This window comes from Paralichthys olivaceus, chromosome 10 (genome assembly GCF_024713975.1).
Source record: "Paralichthys olivaceus isolate ysfri-2021 chromosome 10, ASM2471397v2, whole genome shotgun sequence".
NCBI classification, from domain to species: Eukaryota; Metazoa; Chordata; class Actinopteri; order Pleuronectiformes; family Paralichthyidae; genus Paralichthys; species Paralichthys olivaceus.
This window is the reverse complement of record NC_091102.1, coordinates 11404888-11427221: the sequence shown is the minus strand read 5'-3', so window position 1 is coordinate 11427221 and position 22334 is coordinate 11404888. Positions and strand designations below refer to the sequence as shown.

The 22334-nt window shown below is 38.7% G+C and overlaps 1 protein-coding gene across 1 annotated transcript in view; it reads left to right on the top strand.

Moving 5' to 3' along the window:
• Positions 1 to 22334, top strand: part of b3galt1b (UDP-Gal:betaGlcNAc beta 1,3-galactosyltransferase, polypeptide 1b) — a 42425-nt gene that overhangs the window by 15570 nt on the left and 4521 nt on the right. The gene's annotated exons all lie outside the window — the stretch shown is intronic.

Genomic DNA, 22334 nt, shown 5'->3' with positions numbered 1-22334 from the left:
TGCACCGTGATGTGCTTGTTATTTGCTCTATTTTTAAGCCACACAAACAACCAGAATTGTATGTTCTATTTTTTTTTACAGAAAAACAAATTTTTCCTCTCTTACGAGTTGGTATTTGATGAATAGCAGGCTGTTGTTGTTTCCTGCAAGCTATTCACTTTGGCAGTTCTATAGCCTCTCCTTTTTAAAAAGTATAAACTTTCTTTGCCCTGCTCTGATGGATATAGATTTTCTCTGTCGAGTCAGGTACGCATCACACACACAGGGATTTCACAGACACACTGTGTTGTTTATATAGAGGAAGGTGTGTGCGTGTGTGTGTGTGTGTGTGTGGGGGGGGGGGGGGGGGGGGGGGGACAGCTGGCCTCACTTTGGCAAGAGGTATAACAACACTGACAGCGTACAGCCACGGTAGAAGCACTGTTAGCATGTTCTTTGGAACAGTGGTACTTTGAGCTGAAGGCACATGAATGATCAAATCTGAGTTTAGCATGTTAGCACAAAAAAAAAACACTTGAATGAGAATGTTTTTAGTTTTGTAAGTGTATGTTTTTGTTTTCTTTTTCTTCTGGGCACCATGAATACAAAGTTAATGAATTCCTCCATCTGTATTTGTTGAGATATTTCAGTCAGAACCAAATAAGCCATGCTGCTAATGTGACTAAATATCTGCAAGTGAAATGATATGCTTCAGAGGTGCTGATAGCCTTAAGGCGCAAGGCTAGCTGTTTCCCCCTGTTTTCAGTCTTTATGCTAAGCTAAGCTAACCAGCTACCAGCTGTATCTTGTATTAAACATGCAGATTGCATGAAATGATTGGTTTGGTAAATTTGTGGACATCAAGCTATTTTCATTTCTTTCTGTTCCTCATCAAATGCACTAAAATTGAGTTAATGATATTTGATATTCATACTTGCTGTGGATTTACCGATTGAAGCTTTATCTCAGCTCCTGGCTCAACATTTTTGTGTTGCATGTGTGTGTGTGTGTGTTGCTTTGTGTGTCCTTGGTGCTTTTTACCGCCACTAGCAATGTGGTATTATGGTAATTTACTTTCTCTATTTGCACACCACTTAGCAGACTAAGGCTCCCAGCCAAAATGGCTTAGTGGATGCAGATATTATTACTGTGTGTGCACTTTTGACTTAACGCATAATAACTACAATTCTTATCAGATGAAGGCAGCAAATATCCGCAGCAGACGGTTTATATACGCTTGCCAGGCTGAAAAATCCAAACGGGGCGTACAGATCTATTCATTGGTTCTGTCACTTTCAATCTGAGTTGAGGGCTTCGTGTGCACATTGGAGCCTCGATATTTCAGGTAAAAGAAAATAGAACAGAACACATGGATTTGGTGCAACATTTACTATGTCTTCTTCCACTTTTCTTTTCATTCATCATATTAAGCCACTGTGGCCAGCGAACTGCCGTGAACGACACTTCAGATGGCGCTATGCTTTTTTCTCTGATGATGTAGACATAAATCACTTTGTGGCTGCATCACAGAGTAGAGAGAGTATTGATTTTGTTTTTAATTGTGTAGCTCACTATTCATGATGGAACAGACATACTGTATTTCAGTGGTACATTTTTTCAGAAATCATGTTCTGTGACCGCATTTTTCAGACATTCTTCGTGGATTAGTTTGACTATTTGATCTGTCACAGGTTGTGGCCGCCTGCTTGTAAAAAAAAAACAAAAACAGCATTATTAATACAATTTCTATACCTCTTAATTTTAGCCTTGAACAAGTGCACGTGAAAAAGTTCTGTCTGGTAATTGAAACTGCATTTATAAAGTCAGATTTTCAGATTTTTATCTTCCACCTCTGCACCCATGCACTGATTCCTTCTGAAACCATCATTTCTTTGGCTCTTCTAATTGTCTTTTTCACTTCAAATGACACTGAAACGCTGCGTCAGGGCACCCTTAACTTTTTCTTGGACAGAGTTTGACACTTGTCCTCTGTTGGCATTCTAACATCCTGTACCTGTAATAGGAGCCCTGGAGCTGCAATGTTTCCCAGCATCCCTCCCCAGGCCTGCTGACTCTCTGCAATGTCTCTGCACCATGCTTGAATAAACACTTGCCCTGGTTGTATTATGCGACAATTCAAAGACACATAATGTACATTTAGCCGAGGAAATCTTGACTCACTAAGAGACTGGATTTTGAGCGTAAGAGCTGGAGACGTAGCGTCAGATTTTTCTTTCTCTGCTTGATGATCAATGGAGACAAAAGGTGTTTGACAGAGTGCCTCATGGTGGCCGGCTGTAATTGTGTTTGCCTCACAGCTTTAACTTGTATCATAAATTATCCAGAGCGATGTACTGATGAAAAGGGGCTGGAAGCTAGAAGAAGCAGGTTTTTACAACTGAGCACAGCAAAGGAAATAGGTTTTTTACCTTGGGCTCTCTGTGTGTTGACTCTGGCTCCCATCATATTGAATGTGAATGCATATTTCATGACAGAGCTTTGGGATTGAGGGAGAGAAGAGAGAGGGCGGTGAATCGAAGAGAACCCATGCTTTTTTGAGGGGTACACACAGCAGCGAGTACACAGTGTTATCTCCAAAGAAAGTTGTGGCATGAATTTCATTTGTGCTGTGATTGCGTCTGTGTGTGGGTGCGCGTGGCGTTAAAAAAACACTCCGGTGTGGCCTGTGTGTGCCTGCGTGGGTGTGCGGTGAGACATCAAGTTCTGCATTCACACCGCCGTTCTTTTATTCTGTTGTTTAACACGAGTGCAGCAAATCACCAGTTCGACTGTGGGTCAACAGCGGTGAAGTGCTTCATAAGACGGTGCGGCGAAAGTCTTCACAGTGCCACTGGGCTGGAGGAGCAGACGGGGATAATAAGATTCAGACGTACTGTCAGGGTTAGGGAGCTGCAGCCTGTCAGGTAACGAGACAAAAATGCCAGACCCCTGTATAATGATGCATCGTTAATGCTGATGTCACCACAGAAGAGAAAAGCTGCAGTGACAAGAGGGCCACACTTGGCTAATAACAATAACCGTGACCGTGTGTTTGGAGCGACAAGAGTAAAGAGTACACTCTGTGTAATGGAAGCTTAATTACTTCCTGTCACATGTGCAGATCCCACAGCTGCTTTAACTCCCATACATCAGAGTCTGTCTTCGTAAAGAACACATTTACCGACCCCTGTTATACCGCAGGTGAGTGCCCCATCAGGAACATGTTTGGTGAACTCAGTACATTACATTCTGTCTTTATCTCTCCTCAAGAAAAAGCATTTCAAAATGATCTGCAACCAGCCAGATTCTTACTTTATCATTCAATACATGACCGATATTCCTCTACCTCTGAAAACACTTCACTTTACTCTTGTTGCTTTGGTTTCACCTCTTACATCCTCACACTATACAGTTTTTTATTTGATTTATATTCAGCTCTATTTTTAAAATTCTTGTTCTATATTTTCAATATTGATCTTATTGCTGTGTTAACTTACATATCAATCAATCAATCTTTATTTATGCAGCACCTTTCAAACATTTCAACATGTGTTAAAAACTGCTGAGACATTACAACAAAGCAGCGTGTGTCCACCCACCATCAGTATGTTTCTGTATTTTTCCATTAAAGTTAGTGGATCATCCAATTATTCAGTCTCTCCTGGGTTTTCCTTTCTTTGGATTGTTGCAATGAAAAAGCCAGAAAATTGTTGTGCTTGTTTCAACATTTTTAAAAAAAACAGCTGCACTTTTATTTTATATAGACCTTATCTACCATATTTAAATGCACAGAGCTGTGTGATATGACCAGAATGTCATAAAAACATGCTATAGAGAAGCGTGTATAAAGAGAAGTGCTGTATGAGATGTGTGTGGATGAGTGGTCATCATGATGTGAAAGGTGCTGTTTAATAATAGTTTGTGTATATTCCATCATCTATTGAGCAAAGTGTAAGAATATAAAAGATTTGTGCAGTGGACCATATAGTTCAGGTCAAATCACACTCTTTTTTTTTTTACTATGACGTGTTATAGTAGAAAAAGCAGGGGGGGGGGGCCCTTAAACCAGCTCATCTAATAAGAAAGCTTTTGATGTTATCAATTACACATGTTCTTTTACACACCATGTGTAAAAGATCTGTTCTTATCAGCTGGTACAGTGATGCCTCACAATCACCAGCTCATTCGTCAGCGTGGCGTCCAGCTCACTTATAAGGTCTAATTATAATTTAGGTGATTGAATCATATTCCCCTCCCACTCATTTCCACATGGAACCTGGTGAGACACTGTTGATTTCAGTCACAAAGTTGGTCACAGTTAAATCAGATTCAGCTCTGACACATAAAATTGCTCTCCATTGTGTAGCCAGTTTGCGAGGCACAGTGGGGTTGACCTTTCATCCAGGAAATAGCCTGGTGAAATAAGGACCAGCAGCGAGGAAGCACAATGAGGTTAATGACAGGGATGTGTTTGATTAGCAGCTGTATGTTGTGTGTTATCACTCTGGTTATCATCACAGTCTAGGGCATTTATTCAGTCTCAAGATTCATAGGTGAGAAAACCTACTTGAGTATTTGTATGCTGTGAGTGTACAAAACAGTATCCACAAGCACAAAACTATATAACATCGGCTTTTTGTGTCGACAGCAGTTGTTTATATGATCTGTGAAGTTTACAACTGCTATAGAAAAATAAAGGGGAAGGGTGTTAGAAGATCAGAGTTAAGCGGGGGACAAGGTGACCAATCGAAGGAGCGGAGCGACATTTAAGACTAAATAAATGCCACAACAATCTTACTTGTGGCAGACGTCTCTGGTGATACCTCTCAGCCAACACTGTTTGCTGCTAACAGTTTGGTTTTTGTTCACCAAGATTAAATATATTTGTTAAGAAGGAATGAGTTCTCACAGCAGACCAGAGTCTTTTCTGGCAAACTACTGGGATGGAGCGCTTTTCATTATTCAGATGTGGTTGTGGCATAAATGGACACAGATCTACTCTACAGGATGTCTGGTGACATAATGGAACAGAAGTCTATTTAGAATGATCAGCCACAGCATTAAATAGGGTAACTAAATACTTAGGGTATAGTCCAGAAGAGATAAATGTTTTTTTTTGGTCAATATGTCTATAGCAAAATAGTAAGAAAGGAAATGTTTCTATCCAAACCTTTAAGCTGCTTGACAAATTAGACATATTGTACGCACTAACTTAGATGTCAGCACGACACCTTTTCCCTTTTTTACCTGCGGTTGAGACCTTAAACAATAGGTCAATAGGTGTCGCTGCTGAGAAAAATACAGCAACAAGAAGAGAGGAAACACAAACATAAAATTTTTTCTCCAGGAGCAATGCTTCTTGCTTGTGTGCACGTCTTTGCCTATAAACTGGCTGCAGGGTTTTCTCCATAGTTTCCAGCAGAATGTCTCATCTTTACCAACAGTCTTTGTGATCTCCCTCCAGGAGCCAACTGAGAATCTCTCCACTGCATCATGATTGACATGGATGAGGGGTCATAGAGATGTCTGTAGAGACAGACCTGTACAGACTCTGCTGCTCGCCAGGGAAATTACATCATTTCCGGCAAATACTTGCAAATGGCAAGCATATGCTAGACTATACTATACTGTGCTGAGAACTTGTTTGTTCCTGTCAGGATCCTTTAGTTCTTCATGACTCTGGTTTCTGATTGAAGTTTTGCTGTCAATATGTTTTAATCTATTATCTCAAACTTAACTGGCTCTTAGCTGTTCATCAAAAGTTACCATGGTGATTTTCATAAAACTGAAAACCCAGAGTTAACCACAAATCCTGCTTCCTTGCACAGGACTCAGAACATACTTGAGAAATGCAGCTCATTAATTCATCTTCCGACACTCATTATAATCATTTTTGACCTTTAACTAGCAAGCATGGAGCAGCATTGAAGCCCCATGATGCACATACTCATCAGCAAGAGAAATTTGAGGAGTTCACAATAAATGCTGTTAAAATATATGCACAGAATTCTGCTCGGCAGCAACACACATACAGAAACGATCAGGCAGCAGAAGGCACAACATCAGAGATCTGCCTCGGTGCAATCAAAGAGCTAGCAGCTATGACGGCATTAAACCCTGCTCTTCATGCCCATGTTGCCAAGTACACAAACACTAACTGAGCCAAGACATCGCTTTAACTAGCTAATAATTCGTAACTTTGTGAAGCTGTGTCAGTAACAAGCTGCCGGCACAACATAAACATCTCGCTTTTTGCTTCACACATGCATATTTGAATCTGGCAGCTGACATGAGTATCACCATATGCCAACAGCAGGGATAGAGAATACTGTTTATTTCCCTCATAGAGTCAACTGGAGGTACTTTAAAGCTGTTTGCAGACTTGAAATAGTCTTTCACATATGAAGGACACAGCAGGAGATTGTAAGATCATCGGCTCAGTGTTCACAACAATGGGAACATTTCTTGAACATTCAGAAATGGAGGGACACCTGGGTAGAGCACGCAAAAGGCAGGATATAACGTATAAATCCACTGTGGAAATCAGAAATTGTTTACGGTACATTCACTGCCCTTTTCTCAAAAACCTCTACACTCTCGCGGTTTTTCCAAGTTTAAATCCACAGCAGTGTCTTCAAAGTCTCTTTCATTCTGAGATATTTCTATTCTTCCAGTTATATGTGTGTCACGTGACGTCATCAACATGCTGACTCGCTTGCTGTGAATTGTATGGAAATGTTCCTGCTGTATTCTCACATGGGCCCACTCTGACATCAGGGGGTTGGCAGGAAAAGAGCCACTGACTCAGACATTTTTGTTCCCACATGCTATACAGTAAACGTCTGGACTTCAGTGCATGTCTGAAAGCAGCATTAGTGAAATGTCTTGACGACAGATGAATTCCTGTGAGATTTAGCACAAACATTCAAGTCCCACCTCAGGATGAAATATTGTTTCTATGGTGAATTTTTTCCATGCGCAAAAATTTTAATTTGTTTTGACAAAATACAAAATACTTTCAGAAGTTAACGTAGCTCAAAACACCACTGTGCCAAAGACTCACACATTTGCATTCTCACATACAGCCCCTCCATCATTTCAGGGGAAATGTCTGGACCTCAGTGCACGTCTGAAAGCAGTGTAAGGCTACAGCCACACTAAAAGTGAAATAGATAAAACCCACCACCTTTGCTATGTTTTTGTTTTTCCATCTGGTGGAATGTATCTTTTAACAGCATGCTGTGTTATTTCTGGTGCATGTAAAATGTTTGGTTTCCAATGTAAATTCAAAACACCAGAGGCATCATTAAGAGATTACAGGCTTTACTACATGTTAAAATCTGGTTGTTAAAAAGAAACTGCTGCTCATGGGAACTCATCAGTAGCTCACCTGGTTGAGAGTGTACCACTGAAAGCCCAGACTTGAATCTATCCTCTGTCTCTGTCCTTTGACTTTCCTGTTCCCCTCTCTCCAATGTTACTGTCTTAATGAAGAAAACAATGCCAGGAAAAAAATAACTTGAAAAAACAAAAACATCTGCTCGGATAATCAAGCAGCCTTCTTCTTATTTTCTCTATGCCCGTGGATTTTTCTTGCACAACAACATACAATCATCTTTACTCAATCCATGTTTCTGCACATTTGTGCTTTTAATCATGAGTAGTTCACAGTCTCACTGAGCGTCTCATAAAGTCTCCCCCCACATCAAAGCTACGATAGGGGTCCTGCAGATTATACTGAATTGCACTTTGCATTTTCTGTTTTCACTGTCTCCTACATTTCTCGTCGGCTCTGAAGAGAAGCATGATGAGGGAAAACACCTTCAAATAGGTCAGCAGAGAGACCAATCAGCCGCATCACCATCTGTCCCTCTAACGACTATACCTGGCTGTTCTGTGATGTGACACGGTTGGCTGGAGAAGCTGCATAGAAGGAAAAAAAATCTCTCATTAAGTCAACACATTTCTTCCAAACTCTGTGAACGCGATCAGGCCTGTCTCTTTTTCAACACACTGAAATATTCTCCTATCTTGCCTGTTCATCAACAGGGAAGGAGGAAATTATTTTTCCCATCATGTGTAAACAGTTAAAGGTGAACAGCATCTTCCTTTGTCTCATGAAATTGGAGCACAATTAACCCTGTGCTATAGTTTCACAACCCTCATGTGAAAATGTTTGCAGATGCACAGTAATGATCTACTTAAAGATTTTTATAATCCTGTTCTTAAGCTGAGTGGCTCATCACATATTCATTGTTAAATTATTAAGTAAAGCACAGCCTTAACAACGTCTCCAAATAATCCTTTTTAATGAGACTTTATCACTATATTTTACACTCTGTTGGACAGTTTCAGCTACTATATCTATTTGGACTAATTTGAAAGTCTATAATCAATGCCGTCAAATACACCAGTGTGGAAATAAATCCCACCTTCTGTTTTTGTTTTAGAGTAGTGTTCATTCAACTTCATAAACATCAGATAATATACTGGTCAGACAGCGTTTCCCAAAGATTTAATTCTATCTATGGCGGTAAGAGGTTGCGCACGCATGAAGTTCACTCTCAGATTCTGAGTGACAGGTACACAGACTAAAGAGTGAAAGATGAGTTCTCACAGGAGACAGAGAACTGCCACAAGTGCAGCTGAAACTATGTTGGCGAGGAGGGTAAAAACGTAATTGTCCATAACGTTAGCTTTGGTTTAATACGATAATGTAATGAACAATTTTCCGTGACCATTACGGGGGAAATCCCCCAGCGCAGCCACATGTTACCACATTATGTGCTGTATGTAATGTGATGTATTGATGCCATCATGAGCTTTCAATTTGAGCCGCTGAAAGACAAGTATTTCAGATAAAAGAACAGTGAATATTATTGTTATTCAGGATCACCCACAGCCATGTATAGAGGCCACATCAGTTTTCAGAGGGTTAATGAAATAATCCATGGTCTTGTGGGCGGTGGTCGGAGTTTGTAAGCGGTATTAAGAGCTTTTGAAGTGTTGCATCAAAAGTTGATTTATCTCAGTAAACTTTTCACGAAGAAACTTCAAGGTGAACGTGTTATGTGATCTAAGATTTCTGCTTTCTCTCTTGCCAGTATTGCCATGGAAACACTCTTCAAATTCACCTCACACTATGATGGTGTTGTGAGCAGATCTAAGCCTTTATTCGTGTATTCATCAATAACCAGAACTGCTCCTGTGTGCACCAATGCCATCAGTTGCAGTCGGCCTGTAAACATGATGAAGTTGTAAATACACATACAGTATTCAGATTTTTTTAACAGCAGATATACGTATATATATGTATACTTAACATTAATACAATTAAACATCTATTTTTCATCGTAGTATTTATATAGTACAGTTGTTATGAACTGTATTAAATGTTTATGTGCTGCCTATGAATTATAATTACGGAGATTTAGCACAAATCAAATCAAATTCTTTCTCTCATTTTAGTTGGTTCTTGTCACACTGACGTACATTCACACACATTTCTTCAGTAAGTTTGGTTTTAATTAGTTATTTGATGCCATAATGAGATAAAATCCCATGAACTGTATCAGCAGGGCTTCACTGCCATGGCTGCATCCTCTGGTTGCTGCTGCTGCGTAGACTCTGGCTCCAAATGCGCAAAATGGCGGCGTTCGTTTCTTGGATATTCTGGCTTCATTTCTGGATCGTGAGAGGAAGTGTAGACATGTCATCGATCTTTAAATACAATCTATAAATGATGCCTTCAGTGAGAACCTCACATTTCAAAGAACGATCACAATTCATATAAAACAATTCAGTTTGGACTTTGGATTTCTTTAAGCACTAGTTGACTATACAGCCCAATGCCTAGTTATAAAGTAAGTCCTATGCCTCAGCTGCATGAATGGCAGTATGTGCTGAAAAAGTACACAATCTGATATTAGTAGAAACCAACCATTTTTTCACATTTTCATGAACGATCACGATGTAAACAATACCTTTCACAATAGGAAAGTATGAGTGAATAATTTTGCTGGATGGAAAATGACTCACCCACGGTGGATATGTCAGAGCTTAGCCGAGCCTGATGATGTCTGGGAGCCCGTGTTCCAGGGCCGATGCCCGGATAGCCACAATCCAATTTATTTATCCTCCGGCTGTGTGCTAATGCCAGAAATCCAGGGCACTCTCTGTAACACTGAACACATCACTCAAAGTTGTGCCTGCTTGACATTTGAGAACTGATTCTTACATGTGCATTTGGCATTTTGTGTAAGATAATCCTCTGCATAATAACTTCTTGCCAGAAGCTCAGGAAATCCTCACGTGTCATCATATTCAATATTTACAACATGATGGAGCCCACATACTTAAATCTTCGAAGGGTGTCAGTCATGTGTGGGATAAATGACTGGGGATAAAGGCCAATCATTATTCAAGCCTTGCTCTAGATTTTCCTGTATTTTGTATATTTAAAGCGGCTGTCATTGTATATTTTTGTCATTGCAAACATATCTTTATACTAGACAATGCTAAAACCAACAATGGTCAATTAATTCCTCAAAACACCTAGACACAGTGATTTAGTGAATGAAGTTCAATCAGGTTTAAGTAGGAGATTTGTCTGGGACTATTTTTAACTGCGGATTAACACCAACACGTTGATGCAGTTGTTATTTTTGGCAGCAGTAGGAAGGATTGAGTCAAAATAAACCAGGGTCCATGTTCAAAGTCATGAAGGAAAATATCTCCCACTATGAGTGTGGAGATCAGTGGAGGAATTAACTGCATCAGACTTTGGTTTAACAGGAAACACTAGAGGTGGGAGGATATATGAATATAGGATGAAGAAAACTGCCACCTTATCATTTAATTGAAAAGCAAAGACATATTAAGGTATTACAGGATGGGTTCAAATATGCTTCTGTCCTCTTGCTCATGCACATAGCATATATATATTATATTATCAGTAGTTTAAAATTCACTGTAGAAACACTGAAGCATATTGAGTGTTTATGGAAAAAGAAAATCTCATCTTTAAGCAATCCACAGAGGTATTTGTACCTGTTTGTTTTAGGCAGCAGGTGTTTGGCCACTCAAGCACAGTCCTCATCTTTCAAACTCTGTCACATCCATCACTCTCAGTCAAGAGTCAGAGCTCGTTGAGTCGCACGGCATAAATCTGATTTACCTTTGTGAGGTGCAAATACACTCAAGCAATTTAAAAACCGGGGAAAGAAATAAAACAATTGATGGAGACGATGGAAAACTAAGTGATAGCAAGAGACTGTGATTTTGGCCTTCGGGGTGGATTTTGCTCCAGAATAAGTGCAACCTCCCGCTGCTTGAGGTGTAGGTTTGTATAACTGTATGTACGACCTGAGGGGTTTCCCCATCCTGAGGAGACATACAGTGAAATGTGCATCTCTGTTCGGTGTCACAGAAACACACCTTGGGGGAGTTGATGCTTTGAGGCTTGTCCAGGGTTTCCAAGGCCCGGTGGCCTGTTCATACAGAGAGACGAACCCTCCGGCATCAGGGTAGAGGAAAAGAAATGTGAGCTTGCTGGTTTCTTGATCCCAGCACTGACTCTATCTCTGTCCCTCTTGCCAGCACGCTCTTCTTTTTCACTTAGCATCGGTACGCCAATGGCAGTTCTCTTGATAGAAAAAAAGTTCCCTACCTCAGGTTCATAATCTCACATGTCACATCAACAGGTGTTCACTTAATTCTGGACTCTGATTGCATTAAACCTATAAATCTGCCATCTGTTTGGCAGCATCGCTCTGAGTCGGCCTTATAATCCTAATAACAGCTACTTCAGGGAATGAGATTTCAAAGGATCATTTGCCGAGAAAATATAGGAGAATGCAAAAGTGCAATCGACTGCATACACAGAATCTAATGGGCTGAAAAAGGGGAACATTGATTTCTCTGAACATTTGTACTATAGTATTTAAATAAAGGAAATGCTTCAATTTCATGTTAGACTTGACCAGGATTCCTTTGCATTTGTGCAACTCTAATATCTTAAACACTAACTTGAATGGCTGAAATAAATTACTTTTAATTGTACAAACAAATGTTCACAGTCAGCGATAAGATTGATAAACTTTTGTACTTCCATATTTCAAGTAAGAAATTATTTTTAATTTCAGGTGTAGAAGTGAAAAGGATATGAAAACAAACCAAACCAAATTTAGGGAAATTTCAAAGTTTACACAATTAATAGATGAAGTATTAAGTATTAAAGCATCAGGACTACTGTGATATACTGTTATTGCATATGAGGAATCTTATACTAGTTTCTTATTCTCATATATCAGTGGCCTCTCGCTGTGAAATGTTTGAATATCTTATGTACATATACAGCAATTAATCACTTTTTCTTTTTTCTACTCTGTTTCAGAGTAAAGAACAACCAGTGGCTTATACATTATTATCATTCAGGCTCCCAACTTCACAATGTACTCTCATTTCTTCTACTAGTAAACAAATCTTTCTAATCATTAGATCAACAAACAAATGATTTACTATATCATCTAGACAACTGTAACATCTAGGAACATGTGAGCCCACGATGTCACACAAGGACCAATCGAATGAAACTGTCTTTATTATGACTTAATATTTGGGTTGGCGTTCTGGATGGCAGAAAAAAAACAGGTCAAAAATTCACAGGGAAATAAAATCACAAGAAAGAAACACTGGGAAGATTGTTGGTTCATAAACAGAGAAGAACTGGACCAGAACAAAGTGCAACACAAATACTAAATACATACAGTTAACAAGATAAAGGGTAAAACTAATGGGGAAGGTGATCAATAGAGGAGGGAAACCAGAATAAGACGGGATGTAAAATCAGAGCGACACTCGAGGAAAGAAGTTTCTCAATAATACAGGTAAAATTAACTTAAAGTGCAAAGATGAAAATCAAAAGTCCACAAAAAAACATATCAGTTTGTCCAAAATTTCTTTTTTAAAGGGTCCAATAATAACGAAACGTCTTTCACAAGTTCAACACGCGGTTAGAATCATTTCTTTTTTGCTCATTATTGTATCTTTAATAGACGTATTCAGTTCTTAGTTATTGGCCATCACAGTTTTTAACCTGCAGCGTGTGAACATATCTATTATCCACTGTTTTCAGTCGTCCAGATTTATAAGAAGTAACACATTTTAGGTTATAGAGCGGTTAATCTGATTGATGCAGGGCAGTGGACTTCATTCATGTTCTATCGAATCAGCTATGTGTAATAAATTGTGTAATCAATTTTCATGCTCCTCAGTGTCATAAATTGAGAGATGAGTATTAGTTATCAGCTCATTCTGTCACTCGGTCGCTTGCAGTGAAGAAAATCTTCATTTTATTCCTCATATATTGCTTGACGTTTTTGTGTCCTGCACCTCTAGTGCTGTGACACTGAATATCCATCAGGCCAGCTGTGTAACACTTTTTTCATGAAACAGTTCGTATCGTATATATTACTAAAAGTTACGCACAAATTTTCGTATATAATCCACGAGACTTTTGACATTTTGATGATATTTATGCAGAGAACTGCGCGTTTTGTTTTCACAGTCTTCATTCAGTGAATCACTAAGATCTTTGGTTTGTTATTATTTACTATGAAGTTGCCATGGACACCTCTTTTGCCCATGCACCTTCCAACCGGAGCTCCTTTGTAAACTGCCACTGTTGATATCTTCAAAATAAAAACAGCGTCAGTGGTAAACAAACCATTAACTATTCAATAAGTAAATGTTAGACTGTCAGTTTTTGTAATTTTTCACAGGAAAAATGTGAAGTATCTCATTGGGTAGACATTAGTTGCACTCAAAATTTTAGTTGGTGGTTGATTGCTTAAAACTGGCAAGAATTTGTTGGTTTTTTTCACCACAACTTGTCCTTTTCTGGCACCGAGGTGAATATTTTCATTCTATGTGCAGCACCAGATGCCTTTGGGAAAGCAAAAAAGTGGGAACTGGGCAACATCTGTTGAGGTATAAAGTGTGCTGCCATCATCCCAGCAGGACGCCAGCTTCCTGTTTGTCTGCAGCTCATCTTTGAAAGCTTCCGACTCACTCTGCATGCTCGCTAATATTTTTCGGCAACATCTGATAGGAAGAAAAAATTGTGACCGGTCCCATGGAAACCAGCGAGTCAGGATGTATGTCTCCACTTTTTAATCCCTCCTCTGGTTCATCTGTCACCATTATTACTCCTCTGGCAATGGTCGCCTGCCTGCCTGTCTGTCATCTCCCTTTGAAACCTGCAAATTAATCTTATTGTTTCAGACTCTGCTTATTATTTATTTACAGTCTCTGCAGTGCCCAGGCTTAAAATTGGCAACCATTATTTTACCAGCAATTGTCTGGAGGTTGGATCCCTCTGATACTCTGTGTTATGCTGGTTAATGAGTACAGTAGAGTCCCACAGGAGTCGGGGGTTGCCTGAGGATAAAAACAATTAAATATTTGGAACTTATTCAAAATATAGCATATAACAAGTAAGTAGCATGTTTGTGGAAAAATATTACAACCCTAACTTTAAGTAATTATATTTTTACTCTGCTAATTTGTTTTTCTCTTTTGTTTTTCCAGCCACAGAATTAAAAATCCTAAAACAGGGACATTATTAGATAAATTGTAATTTATTTAAGGAATAACAAAGAGAATTGAGGATATAATTTTTCCACTTCACTTCAGGCATATTTTTGTTCTTGTTTATGACTGTGATATTATTCCGATAAATACTGTTCATACCGTTATCAATTATTTTTATTACAATGCAGCGGTGGAGATAAATGGTCTTTTAAGTTAGGATAAAAGTTACTTCAATATTTTCAAGGTTAAAAATGATCTTTCAACAAGTGTTGTGAAAAACACAACCAGCACATTGTTAATGAGGATTTTGTGACTATGCAGAAAGTTTCATTAAAGTGTTTCCTAGAAACTGTTTAAAAAATATGATTTAGGTGATAATTAATTTCCCTAACGTAACAGCAGATTTTTGTAATAGTTTGTTTGTTACCTGCAGTGGTTATTTTTTCATTGCCATTTATTTATCTGTCTCTTTATTAGCAGCACAACTCAAAAGCTGCTTTCAGATATGCAGTGAGGTCCAGAAGGAGTTTCTCCTGCCAGCCCCTCTGTGAAATGTCACAGGGAATTTATGTGAGAATACAGCATGATATTGTCGGGAGAATTCTACGCAAGTGAGTGGGCATTTTGATGACATTTCAAACATGTGATGGAAGAAAAATTGAAGAAAAAGAAATGAAAAGAATACAAATATCTCAGGAGGATGAGGAGGAGTTGAGAGAGTGATTTTCCTGCCATTGTGAATGCATCTGACTTCAATCTCCTGCTGTGCTCTTTATATGTGAAGGGCGAACACGACTGTCCAAACATTTTCTAGAGTTCATGTCTGTAAACGGCTGAAATGATTTCCATAAAATTGTGGAGTGATGAGTCATGAGCCAGGGAAGGACCCATTCGATTCCGGAGTGAAAAAAAGAACAGATCCAGAATTCTCGTTCTCAGAGCCCCCTTCTAGTTTTAACATGTGCACCTTGAATCAATAACTGTGGGCGGTGAGCTATATTGACGGCTGGACAGACCAAAAATTCTTAAATCAGGGCAAACAAACATATTGCATAGTTACATTTCATAAATGTTTTACTCTTTGCCCTCAGTCGACAAAACCGATTATTACAGTTATAGTATATAACACTTTAGCAGTAGTACAGAATGCTACTCTGAAATGTCTTTTCCATTTGATTTAAAGTCCAATGTGTAGTCACAACAACTCAACAACTGCCCCTGTGTAGAATTATTCCACGCTTCACTTCCCAAATAAAATGTTTAATGTATAAATATACATGATTAGCAAAAACATGTTGTAACCATAGCAGCCCATTGTGAAGCTAATCCTGCGTTTTACTGTGTATACAGCAGGAAACACCTCCATCTGTGTTTTTAGAGATATACTCACATCAACGTTTACTCACATTCATTATCCTCAAGTTGATACTCGAGGGGGTTCAGGTCTCCCTATGGAATAAACACGTTTATGTTTTTCAATCTATCAAAAGTTTTCACACAGCCTAAAGCCGCTTCATTCATTTAACGCCTGTATAGACTTTCCCCAAGTGTTTGTCTTGTTACAAGAGCAGAACACAATTTAGATGGAGCCCTAAGCATAAAATATGTAAATGACAATATTCTCCCTAATGTTTCAGTTAGGGAGCAATAAAAAAGACAGGATTGGAAAAAAGAGAAACCAATTCTTTTCATCTGCTTCAAATGTGTTTCTCTCTACCCAGAGTCAAGAACACTGATGCAAAATATAATGAAACTGTTTATTTGGTGTGTGTACAGATGGAATAAATAGTAATTTGCATTTTCACATGTTGCTTCCTGATAATTTGGGGAATTTGTAACTGGTTTATTTAATGTAATTTAGAAAAGAAACATCAGACAACTTCATTATTCTTCGTAATTAAATATAACATGTCTGGAGGGCATGTTTAAAAAATAAGAAGAAATATGTAATCTAAATAAATGCAGACAAATTATAGAATAGATCCGTGAAATTGTAAAATAGACCAGAATTTTTATCTCATGTTCCTCCTTCTTGTTATAATAAGTTTATTACTTTTTATTGCATTTGATAAATTTTTTGTTCCAGCAGCTTTTAGTGCAACATTTCCTTTTTTTTCTAAATTCTCTATTTATTTCACAACTTTTATATTCTCAATTACTTTTTACATTAAACTGATTTTTTTTACCACAAAGCCCACCCATGTGATATTGTGGCAGAATTATTGGACAAAAACTAGAAGAAAAAATATCTAGCACAAAAATACATAGAAAAATTACAAATAACAATGACAAATCGTAAATAACATACATATTGTAATAAAAATAATAAACAAATAATATACAGTGCAAAGGGAGGCAAGAAACCTACCAACATCTAACTAAATATTAAAATTTAACAACATTTCAATATACTATATTACCAGGCAGAAAAAAAAGACTACCCATGAGAGTCAGCAAATTAACAATAACATTAATAGCCTAATAAAAATAAATCATATCCATATCAATAGAAAATATACAATACATGAAATATAGTATCAATATAAAACCGTACATTCATGCATGAGCTGAGATTTAAATCATTTCACGGTTTCATGATGTATGTACTTCTAGCCTGTATTTATTTATGATATTATTTACACTTTGTGTCTCGCTGTAGGTCTGCAGAAGTGAAGAGTGATGGGCACAGCTCAGCAGAAATAAATAGTAATATACAGTAAACCTCCACTGATACATGAATTATCTGAGAGAGACAGAGAGAGCAAGGCCATGTTACGTAGACGATGTGTGTGTTTGATGAGATGATTTACTGAAGCCATCTGTGTTTCCAGAACAACAGATCTCACAGTACACAACAGCCTTTCTGGAGTGGAGCGTTTATACACAGAGGGATGAAGAAGCTTTCCACGGTCTGGGTAGAAAGGATCTGGCACTGTAGCTCAAACTTTGTCTTTTAAACTTGGCTTTTTGTTCAATTTATGTTTTATAATAGATAACTAGGTCCAAGTAAATGTTGTGAACGACGTCTGTGAATAGCTTTCAAAGTGTGCTCACAATCACTCCCCTTTTCCCAAGGTCACTGAAATCTGGGCTGTAAGCTTATAATGTGGCGTTCAGGAGCAGAGTGCTGAGCGGGGAGATTTGAGACTTTACCCCTCGCCGTGCTTCTATTTTAATATCATTTTCCACACATCTCCGCTCCATCAGGCGGTCCTGTCATCAGTGTTTCATATTTCATTCAATTACTTGTCATTGTGGAAGAAGATGAAACTAAAAACTTAAATTAAAAGTCTGAGGATGGGATCAACATAAGTGACAGGGGTGGATCCAGGGGCAGGGTCAAAGGTTAAAGGTCAAGGTGACTGTGACCTCACACATATTATATATATATAATACACTTTCACTTGGCCTCATGGATGAACTCATTTGATTTTGGTAGCCAAAGGACAAAGTGGCGGTGACCTTATGAATCTGGAAAATGAAATTATTAAGACAGAATCTGCACTGGTTGGCCGAGGCATACAGCTGCAGTGCAGTATGTCTCGATTTTCAGATAAACTAGTCACCTACCAACAGAAAGTTTAACTCTAACTAAGTTTTTTTTGAAGTACACAATGCACTTGAAAGGTTTTCAAAATATATTCAATGATGTCTGGCTTTGCTCAAAGCTATAGAGCTAACAGTAAACAAGGAATGACTTAAATGTGAACATTAGTGAAGCAACAACTCTGCATGGATGTTGTCAAACTGACCCGTCTGTGTAAATTGGGATTCAGGAAAATACTTGATCCGCCACTAAGCTGAAATCCAACCTTCATAACATCATCCATATACGAGTGAACCTGTAGTGATGCAGAGGAGTTTCCATAAAACAGCATGATGTAGATATTATGTTGTCTTCATGCAGAGCGCAGTAAGACTAAAAAAATGAAAGCTAAAGTTAAATTGATATTGTTATGTTAAGTTCTGTCAATAATGTGTGTGTGTGTGTGTGTGTGTGTGTGTGTGTGTGTGTGTGTGTGTGTGTGTGTGTGTGTGTGTGTAATGTGATTAAATGTGTGAGTGTCTAATGAAAGCCAAGGTAATCAGTTTACATTTTTTTGGCACAGGCTCTCTTCAATAAGCAACAAGCTTAATGTGAAGCAGTTAATTCAATCTGGCAATCTATTAGTTCATATGCGCTGTTGTTGGAAATACACTTTAGAGACCTGTCAATAGACGGTCATGGGGCCATGAATCAAAACATTTTGGTTGTGCAGAGGAGAGTGTAATGGCCCTTTTTAGAAGCCAGTCCACCAAACAGTCAGGCCAGAGGCTTAGAGAAAGCACTGTCATGTCTTGATGAATGGCTGTCTTTGTGCTGTGTTCCCTGTGCAAGTTTACCTCTTGCTATGTAATAAATCATGATAAATTGGGTCTCTGTTGGAGTACAGGCTAATTATTTCCCCATTTCATTCCCCTCCCCGCTGTGTTTCTGCAGTTTGCTTCATGTCCTGAAGGTCCAGTGCTCAGAGGTGCCACCACCTACACCTGTTCCTCCCCCTTATAGAGACCATAATATATATTATATTCTTTCTGCCAATCACCAGAACAACCTGGTCACACAGAGCAGCAGATTTTAACACTGACTCGCAGTGTGACTTCCACCATGATGGAAACTGATTGGAGTAATGGCTCAGCAGAGGTGTGCTCCATGATACAGTGACCGAGACATGGGCCGCCACGTCTGAGCTTCACCAGCAGACAACCACTGACTGAACCTGACATTTACTGTGGTCCAGGTGCTGGATATGAAGTGACAATAGAAGTCATTATTAATTAACTCTTGGACAGAGTGGAGTCTGAAGGGAACATTTTCTCTGACAGAGGGCTCAGATATTTCAAATTTCAATTATATGTCCAACATCAATACACAATTCCCGATTCAGTAAAGTGCACTTTTAAGTCATCCCTTGTTTACTGTTAGCGTTGAGCAAAGCCACACATCATTGAATATGTTTTGAAAATTGTTCCTTGCACATTTTGTTCTTTTAAAAGCGCTTATAAAATAAAAAGGATATAAATTGCTATTGAAAAAATCCAGCTTTTCTTTACATGATGCATTTGAGGTCAGAAATTGTTGTTCGGTGAAGTGGTATCAGAGCAGAAATGATTATGCAGCGTCTCTTAAGATCAGACTGTTGCTCACAGTTCAACCTGAACATAATCTCTCAACAACTCTCTTAAGCCCCCACCTCATTTTTCTATATTTTCCACATACCTCACTATTTTAGGGCTGATACTGTCTCCTAATTCTCCTAATTCTCCTAGTTCCATTTATACTGTCTTTGTAATCCACTCATATCTCATGAGGCATCTGCAGTTATGCATAATCATCACGCAGATGAGTCATTTAGTTTATCATTTGGTTTGATTGTGTGACATTAAAAAAATATGTGAAAATATGGAGCTGTAACTGAGCTGTTTCCCAAAGCCACATTTTGTCAGCAAGGCTGTTTTTGTCGACTCTGGTGCAACAGGCCATTATGTAATTCCTCCACTTCAGTTTTTACTAATGCAGAGAGCGTCCTCAGTTCATTACCAACTAATTAATGAGAGACATTCACTAGCAACGAAATGCACTTTCTTCCATATGAATCAGAGTCGGGGACAAACTGGGGAGTCTGTTTAATCTTGTGGTGTTCGTGCACATGAGAGACCCGGGCCAGATTAAAAATGTTTGTTCTGAAAAGCCACCGGAGGTTATGTTTTTCAGACTCGTCACATAAACATTGCCACAGTTCTGTCTCATAAATATTTTTGCTCTAGTCTGGAAAATGAGTTTTCACAGCGATAACGTGGGAGCGCAGTAGCTGCATGTGTACAGTTATAGACAACAAGGTTTTTCTTTTTGCTGTGTTATTAATTTAAAAAGGGAGTGGTTGTCCTCACTGCACCTGACCCTCCAGGCTCCTCAGGTTCCAGAAAATATTGGCGTGTCTGTATGTGTGTGTGTGTGTGTGAGTGTCGGTGTGCGTGTGTCTGTGTGTGTCTGTGTGTGTCTTGTGTCTGAGTAAACTGCCGTTGATAGAAACAATTGTTTGCTTTTCCCAGTCTTGTGAGATCCGACAGTCATTTTACAAAAGGAGGAGCGGTCTGATATTGGGAACAAATACTCTCAAGTAAGAGAGTTTTGCTGAAAGACTCTGGGGAAAATGGTTCAGAACAAAATAAACCGAGAAGTAGCAGCTTTTGTGACTGATAATGTGCTGTTAGAGAATCTATTCTGGAGATGTCACACAAAACAAACTATATAGATTCAGTCGCAGAGCAAAAGGAGATGGTGTATTCCTCATGGTCTGTAGATAAAAACCTGTGACAAAGAAAAGAAAGGGCATTGTTATGTGTCTGGTTGTCCATGTTCCAGTCTAACAGAGTTCCTTTGTTTACAATATGGGTATAGAGTGCAGGTAATGGCAGTAAATTGAATCCATATCATGTCATTATGTTTTGATTTGTCTGCTCTTCAGCTTTGAAGATGAAAATGTAGATATGTATTGCATTATGACGGTTCCTCTGAGAAGAGCGTCGTCTGATCTGCCGTCACAGGATGGAAAAGCGAGTCACTTCAAAGGGATACAGGATCTACATGCTTCCACACACTGTCGGTGCTCATCCACCTGCGCACAGGCACAAAACAAATGTCACCGTCCGTGCTGCAGAATGACGATGCTCAGAGACGAGACGTGCCAAATATCTGTCAGCTCAGTAACAAGCAGCCGGTACAGCAGTGCAGCACTGAACAAACTGAGGAGGAGAAGAAAACACACCCCAGGGGAGAAGCACGTCATGGCACAGTGTTCCCTTTGTGCCACCATATAATACTGGCAACACTTATTTGACAGCTGCAGTCATAAGTTATTTACCAAGGTTTTTAATTTGAATATGAGGCTAATCAACAGTATAAGTCAGGTCCAATTTGACTAACGTATAGTGAATATCTACTTGTATATTGGTGTATCAGATGTAATTAGAACAAAGAGTGCAAACCTCCTCCAAGGCCCAACACAATCAAATGCAAACGCCCAAATGAATCCCTGATTCTTAATTCAAGATCCATGGTGAAAATATTAAAAAAGCTGTGTTGTAGCAGTGAAACATAATTTCTGGATCCACCCTTTGTCTGGGTCTGCACCAAAGTGTAATGTTTTCTTTTTGGACTGTGTCACATCCTTCCTCCAAGTTTTGAGGTAATCTGTAATTTTGACTTAAAAAACATACAAATAAACAAAAATAAAACTAAGCTCCTCTGTGGAAGTAAAAATATAATAATGTATAAAAGTAGAGATGCTTCAATGCAGGACTTAAACTTTTAAATAGAGTATGTTTCACAGTTTACTAATATTATTTAATATAAACAGTTTCAGAAAAAAAACGCTGATGAAAAACATCAGCAGGATCATGTCACCAGATCACAACCATGAAATCCTTTTGTGTGTCATTAAACGTGAGAGAAAAGTAAATAAAAAACTGAAAATGTGAATCATATTGTGGGCATTTGGTCTGTTGCAAGCCAGTGATGTTGCCAATGAATAACAATCTCAGCAATGAATAACAGAAATGTGACTGGCAACGAGTGAGTTTTGTCAGACGACTGATGGCGCCACAATCTTTCCCACAAGTGTCATCAAGTGGTGTCATTTTTTCATCTGAGTCCTTGTTTGTTTCTTTCTCGAACCAGATTCACTCAGGGAGAGCAAATTCATTTTAGAAACGACTAGTTA